Source organism: Lissotriton helveticus, chromosome 3_1 (assembly GCF_964261635.1).
Source record: "Lissotriton helveticus chromosome 3_1, aLisHel1.1, whole genome shotgun sequence".
NCBI classification, from domain to species: domain Eukaryota; kingdom Metazoa; phylum Chordata; class Amphibia; order Caudata; family Salamandridae; genus Lissotriton; species Lissotriton helveticus.
In genome coordinates, this window is record NC_136061.1 from 1,547,885,134 (window position 1) to 1,547,891,268 (window position 6,135).

The following is a 6,135-nucleotide window of genomic DNA, read 5'->3' on the forward strand; positions in this document are numbered from 1 at the left end:
CTCATTACCCAGTATAAGTGACCATTTGTGCTGGGCGATTTTCCCATACGAAACACGCTAATGTCCATCTAACCAGTGAGGGGCCCACTCTCCTTTCTGAACACCGCAAGTGGGATATTGTCGGACGTAGCCAAACTGCAGAGAATAACCATGCCAAATAAAAAGACCTTTCAGGTGCAGGCGAACTTGCTTTTCTCCTACCCGGGCATACTTGGCCAGGGCCGGACTGGTCAATCAATATCTATATCTATATATATATATATATATATATATATATATATATATATATATATATATATATATATATATATATATATATATATATCTATCTATCTATCTATCTATCTATCTATCTATCTATCTATCTATCTATCTATCTATCTCTCTCTCCCTCCCTCTCTCTCTCTTCCATTATCCTCTCTCTCTCTCTATCTCTCTTATCCATTATCCCTTCTCCCTCTCTCTCTCTCTCTTATCCATTATCCCCTCACCCTCTCTCTCTTATCCATTATCCCCTCTCCCTCTCTCTCTCTCTCTCATATCCTTTATCCCCTCTCCCTCCCTCTCTCTCTCTTCCATTATCCTCTCTCTCTCTCTATCTCTCTTATCCATTATCCCTTCTCCCTCTCTCTCTCTCTCTTATCCATTACCCCCTCTCCCTCTCTCTCTTATCCATTATCCCCTCTCCCTCTCTCTCTCTCTCTCATATCCTTTATCCCCTCTCCCTCTCTCTCTCTCTCTCATATCCATTATCCCCTCTCTCTCTCATATCCATTATCCCCTCTCCCTCTCTCTCTCCCTCTCTCTCTCTATCTCTCTCTCTCTCATATCCATTATCCCCTCTCCCTCTCTCTCTCTCTCTCTCATATCCATTATCCCTTCTCCCTCTCTCTCTCTCTCTCATATCCATTATCCCCTCTCCCTCTCTCTCTCCCTCTCTCTCTCTCTCTCTCTATCTCTCTCTCTCATATCCATTATCCCCTCTCTCTCTCATATCCATTATCCCCTCTCCCTCTCTCTCTCGCTCTCTCTCTCATATCCATTATCCCCTCTCCCTCTCTCTCTCTCATATCCATTATCCCCTCTCTCTCTCTCTCTCTCTCATATCCATTATCCCCTCTCCCTCTCTCTCTCTATCTCTCTCTCTCTCATATCCATTATCCCCTCTCCCTCTCTCTCTCTCTCTCTCTCATATCCATTATCCCCTCTCCCTCTCTCTCTCTCTCTCATATCCATTATCCCCTCTCCCTCTCTCTCTCTCTCTCTCTCTCATATCCATTATCCCCTCTCCCTCTCTCTCTCTCTCTCTCTCATATCCATTATCCCCTCTCCCTCTCTCTCTCCCTCTCTCTCTCTCTCTATCTCTCTCTCTCATATCCATTATCCCCTCTCTCTCTCATATCCATTATCCCCTCTCCCTCTCTCTCTCGCTCTCTCTCTCTCATATCCATTATCCCCTCTCCCTCTCTCTCTCTCATATCCATTATCCCCTCTCTCTCTCTCTCTCTCATATCCATTATCCCCTCTCCCTCTCTCTCTCTATCTCTCTCTCTCTCTCATATCCATTATCCCCTCTCCCTCTCTCGCTCTGAAAGCTATCTCTCTACCGCTCCCCTTTCTCCCTGTCTTAAAGCACCTTCTTGCTTGCTCCAATGAACCTTTGGGAGCTGGCACAAGGAGAGGCCCTAGGCTTTCAAAACCGGTCTCCAATCGCCCACGCCCACTAGGGAAATGCCTGGTGAAATAAAAGGCTGTACTTGTCCCTGGGTATGTGTAGGGCTTAGGAAGGTCGGGTGTACAACAAAGCGCAGGAAGCACAGTGAGGCATGGGGTAGCCGGGTGGAAAATGGAGGGAGGGAAAACAACATTTTTACTCCTAAACCTGGAGCTTTACCATTGTAAATGTTTCATTATTCCATTAACATGAGGCGTATCTTTAAGAAATCTGAATGTTAACATGATAAATTATTACAATAAAGTGATTAAAAGCACCATGAGTTACTGTGCTTCTTTTTTTTCTTAATTAATACGCTTTATTGTTTTTTTAGTCAATGATGTACAAGCAGTACAACCTAGGAATTTTATTTGAACATTAAGTGTCACATTCCAAAGCCCAGGTAATATAAATATAAAAGTAAACAGAATCTAAGTGCAATACAGACGAGACAATCAGTTTCCACAAATGGAATTGAGTGAAAATAAACAGACATGTAACATGGTTTACAGGCTCTAGTTTGCTATTCCAAATGAATAGCATCTTAGGATGACATCAGTATTAGTTATAGTTGAACATCATTGGTGATGTGTGACAAACAATTGTTTATAGAACAACCCCTAAAAAAAGAGGTAAACCTACAAACAGTCCCTTCCTCCCCTCCCCCACTCTCGTGCTGAAACCTTCTTCTCCATATCACATAATATCAAAATAAAGGAAAATAGGGGGTTGTGGGTGTTCGTGGTGCAATGCACCGCCAACCAGAGTGTTCCCAGTATTTATTGCAACCATGTGATATTGTACATAGTACCTTAAGTGGGTACGCTTTCTGGAGCTGCCAGATCCCGTAACACCTTCAAATCATGTAACATGGATGACCAAGCTCGCCGGTCATCCTCAAGTCAGTCATCTTTACGTACGTGTCTCATGCACATCTCCTCAGCAATTGCCCACTTGGAGACCTCTCAACCACTCCAAATATTAGGGGGAGTTGGGCTAAGTCAACTTATTTCTATGCAACGTTTCACCAAAACCAAGCAGAGTACAACAAATTTCCTGCTTAACAGGAGAAGGAAGCAGTCCCAGGAGCAACTGACGGATATCTAATGGCACAGTCCAACCTGAAGTCCCATTCAGATTGTGTAGAACCTCCTGCCAGAACGAGGATAGGGCGGGGCATGACCATACCATATGGATAAAGTCCGCTGTTGTGGCCCTACAGCACGGACAGCAGTCAGATCGGGTGGTATATATAGAATGTAAGGTCCATGGGGTGAGGTATTTTTGATGTATAAAGTTATATTACAGGAGTTTGAAATGTGCATTAGAACTAAGTGTCTCCACTCCCCCATGTATTTTAGTCCATTCCTAAGCTGACAATGGACCTCCAGGATCTCCTCCCACTTAACCTGTAAAGGAAGTGGTGAGAGTAGCAAATCATTCCTAAGCGCCCTGCAGATGTCGGAGATAAGTCTGCGACCCTGTGCCATCTCCAGAAGCGTGACTAGGGTGTGAGATTGAGGTGGCGCCTCTGGAAATGTCGGCCAAAGCGGGCGGGCTTGGTCGAAATTTGAATGTATTGTAAATATTGTCCTGTACCCAAAGAAAAGGACTCCATGGCTTCCTCCATGGTGAGGACCTGCCCTTCGGGATAAAGGCCCCCGATAGTAGCAGAGCCTCTATCTCGCCATTTTTGTATCGACGTTAAATCATCAATTTTTAGGAAAGGTTGTAGCACCCATAGTGCCATATCTGGGGCATAAGGGGAGCAGTGAAGGACTCTGTGAACCACTCCCTCCCACACACCCGCCACCAATCGAATGATGTTGGGGAAGGCAGAAGAATCCTGTGCACCGCTCATTAGCAGGACCGGTAGGGGTTTTCCCTCATGTGTGCCCTGCAAAAGGGCGTTTTTCCGAGTTGCCATCCAGGTCAAGCCACTGGATCGCTTGTTGGTGGTGTGCCACCGTGTAATACAGTTCTAGATTCTGGACCTCAAGGCCCCCATGATACGTTTAGGGCCCCAGAAAAGGTGCACAAGAAGACAATTTAATGTACGTAAATAATGTTTTGGAATAGCATATAAGGTGCCTTGGAGTGCATAGAGGCATAGCAGTAAAACGATCATTTTAGCAAGGGTTACTCTGCCCATGAGGGAAAATAGTAAGTCCCTCCAGAGGTGTACGAATGGCCGAATCACCCTGCCTATATTTAGAGCTAGATACGTTGGGAATTAATGTGTTAACTGAAGGCCTAAATATTGAACGGCATCTGTTGTCCAAGGAGACCCCACCCTGGTTTGCTTTGCTCCTCCAGTGAGATCCCAATCAACATCCCTAGTGGAAAGTTTGGATTTCTCCGTATTGACGCAGAGTCCGGATATTTCTCTGAGTTCATGCATCATGTGTAGTAAGACAGGTGCTGAGTCAGCTGGACGTCGCAGGTACACCAGGGCATCGTCAGTATAAAGGTAAACAACATGATTGGTTGCCCAATATTAACCCCCCCCCCGGCCCAAAGTACGCCGCAGGACCACCATCAAGGGCTCCCTTGCCAGGACAAACAGCAGGTGGGCAAGGAGGACACCCTTGTCTGGTGCCCCTTCTCAGCCGGAAGGACTCTGACATTACCCGAGGGTATACAGGCACTGGGATCAAAATAAATAAGATGGACCCATTAGATGCATTTCGGGCCGAGACCCTTTCTACTCATCACATGCCAAATGAAGGTCCAATTGAGGGAATCGAATGCCTGCTCAATGTCTAAGAGAGCCAGGGTGTAGGAGTCATCCAGGAGCTGTGGAGCGTGATAAACATGAAAGCGGACTGGTCAGTATGGACCAACCCAGAAAGCAAAGGAAGTAGGTGAGCCGCTAGCATGCTACAAAGTAATTTCACATCAATGTTTAGGCGTGATATAGGCCGGTATACTAATGCTTTTGTGGGGTCTCTACCAGGTTTCGGCACCATCACAATCAGTGCTTCACGCATCGTGGCTACTGATGATCATTGCTTCTTCCTATTCCTCCGAGAGCTTGTCAGCCATCATCTCCGCATATCTGTAATAATACTCCGAAGGTAACCAATCACTACCTGGAGTTTTCGCTGATTAAAGGCGTCGGATTGCAGCAAGTTTCTCCTCTTTGGAGAGTGCACTTTCCAGAGATTCTCTGTCTTCTGGAAGAAGACTTTGAGGGGAATTATCTACTAGTTGCTACAAAGTTACTGTGGAGGGTCAGCTTTTCATCATATGTGTTACAGAGATGGGCGTGAAAAACAAATTAACAGCCCTTTGACTACAGGCCAGAGTCCCTACGTTATTATATAGAGTTATGATAGGAGGTCGGTGGCCTCGTGTCTAATCAACTGGGCCAATAATGCACCAGTCTCATCCCCTTCCACATGGAGCCTCTCGTAATAGGCTGTGTAAGTATGCTTCTCCAGCCTGTGCACCCTCCAAGAGTTCGGTTCTGACCACTTGTCACGTAGACAGCTGCAGTGGCTGAGAAGGCAGCAGTGCCTCCCATCCCTGCAGTTCCCATTCATGTACATTAATGTTGCAATCCAGCAGACGACGGACCCCATAGGATGTTTTAATACAGGCCCCTCATAATACAACCTTCATAGCCTCCCAATCTAGGGCTCTAGAGCTGGCTGATCCACAGTTGTCAGCAAAATACTGCTCCAGCGATTGAGTAACGGACTTTGCAAATAGGGGATCTGACATGGGCCTCAGCGCGGAGGCGCCAGAGAGGAATCGTAGGACCTCCGGGCGGATCTCCAAAGTTCACTAGGATCGGGGAGTGGTCTGAAATGTATCTGGCCAGATAAGACCAGATCAGCAGGGACAAAGCAGTAATACAACCGACTATGGATGTTGACCGCCGGGGTGTAACAGGAGAACAATCTTTTGGTTGGGTGTCTGTCTCCCCAGACATCCCGAAGGTGTTAGCCATGTATCATGTCATGGAGCACTGAGATCAAATGGGGCTTAGTGTGGCCTCTGGTGGAGTTCCCAATCCAATATGCCATCCAGGATACAATTACAGTCCCCAGCAAGTACAATGCGGGTGCTTAAGTATGGTGAAGCTTCTGTTATAACCTCCACATAAAAATCTGGGCAGTCAATATTTGGAGCATAGATGCGAAACAGAATAACAAATCAGCCCTCCGAGCCGACAACGTGAGTCTTATAGCTGAAAGGGACCCCTGGAACCCACACAAATTAGTGCCCCAAGGGCATAGCCTAAATATGAGGTAGCATACATGTGTCCTTGAATACAGCCCCCCCCCATTTAGGAGTTTCTTGGAGGAATGTACTGTTTCAAATAGGCATGGACACGTCTACGTTTCTCAAATCGGGCAAATCCACTAATGTTCCAGGTAATCAGTTTCTGCATAGGAACAGTCATACGTTAAATG